Raw genomic sequence first — 1,838 nt, forward strand, 5'->3', positions numbered from 1 at the left:
AATATTAAAAAGGCCGTTGCGATAGAAGCGGGACGGTGAAAAAGTGTATATTTTACAATATGACCGTCATACTAAAAATCATTACTATAACGTTATCGTATCGCTAGTCAGTCGACGCGTTTCGAAAAGAGGAGGAAAGAGGAAAAATGGAAGAAATGAAAAGAGTGGAAAGCGAGGAGCGTTCGAACTATCGAGTAAAATTAATTGAGATATTAAATTATTGTACAAAATTGAGCGCCGGTAGTTCGTAAGGCCTATTATATCATTTTTCCATTTCGTATCGATTGCGTATGACACGCGCTTGTAAAATGATACGTACGAGCGAGATGTACGAGGAACATTTTAGAAGAAATATAAGCTCAATATTAAGAGAGGCGTCCGTTTACACTCATAAAAATATCGAGAAATATTGAAACTTCCCAATAAAAATATGAATAAAAATATAAAAAGCAAAGATTGATTCGAGATTGCGGACGCAGGACCAGTACGTTCCATCTTTCAGTATATAATTATTATTTTTCCTTACGAATTCACATTCCTTACGAAAATATTGCGTAATGTGTCTATTCTATCTATTTATAATGTCATATATGTTCTATTTCTCACGTACATCTTGTTCGTACATTTCATTGTAACTCAACCCCCTAAATCGGCGCGACGTCAAAAGGCGCGCGCTACCTCTCTTGTCTCATATCTCGTCATAACACACGACTCATCCGAGTTCCTTCTGCCGTTCGAGAGATAAGCTCGAGTTCTGCCATTCGACCGCGAGCTCGCGACGCCTGTTATCGGGCGACGACAGGGTGTCGATTGACGAATTCTGCGTACTTAACGGCGCAATGTAATCTCTCGCCGGAGGTGCCGGTGTGCAAGCATTGGCGCTTATCGACGTCTCTCGATAAACTTAGTATCAATGCGCGTTCTGTGCCATTGTGATTCCCGGATGTAAGTATGCACATGATAAGCGGGGAATTATACGTCATGAAAAGGCAAGCATAACGGTCGATTCTCTGTAACGCGACCTTTATTTATCTATACAGAAATCGAGATTCTCTTTGTGATCTTTTATTTTTTTACGTATAGATGTAACGGCGATCTCTTGCGAATCTTACGGACGATGAACTGGTTTCGAATTTACATCAGTCCTGTCTCACGTGTGTTCTATTCTTGGAAGAATGTATAAAAAATTAGGATATGGAATGCGTTATAGTTCTTTTTTTTCCTGCTAAATATTCAGTTCAATCCAAGAAAGTAATTTCGCCCACAATAGTTTCGCGAATGGTTAAACGAATTTCCCTTCATTAATAATATCCCATATATCGAATTTAAACGACCTAATCTTATATTGTGATATATTATATGTATGTAGTACTTGATTCGCACTTGAGTCAAGCTTGAGTGGAACTGTGAGTTTTCATCAGGATGAATCAGATGGTATGCACATTCCATGAGAGATCGTATATCATTAGGATGATATTTTGCGCTTCTTGGATGGCGGAACTTAAAGCTTCTTCTATCGATCGATATCTTTAGACGATTATGTAATTCTTCAATCTCGTCTCCACGCACCTTATAGATTCAGAAGACGATCATAGAGGATCAAGATCTGTTCCGAGTCGAGATTTGATCAGCAAACGAGTCGGGATACACACACACACACACACACACACACACACACACACACACACACACACACACACACACACACACACACACACACACACACACACACACACACACACGACGACACACTACTACTACTACTACTACTACGTACGTACGTAACGTAACGTACGTAACGTACGTACGTAACGTTACGTAAGTAAGTAAAACTAACT

Source organism: Atta cephalotes, assembly GCF_000143395.1.
Source record: "Atta cephalotes unplaced genomic scaffold scaffold00030, whole genome shotgun sequence".
Lineage (NCBI taxonomy): Eukaryota > Metazoa > Arthropoda > Insecta > Hymenoptera > Formicidae > Atta > Atta cephalotes.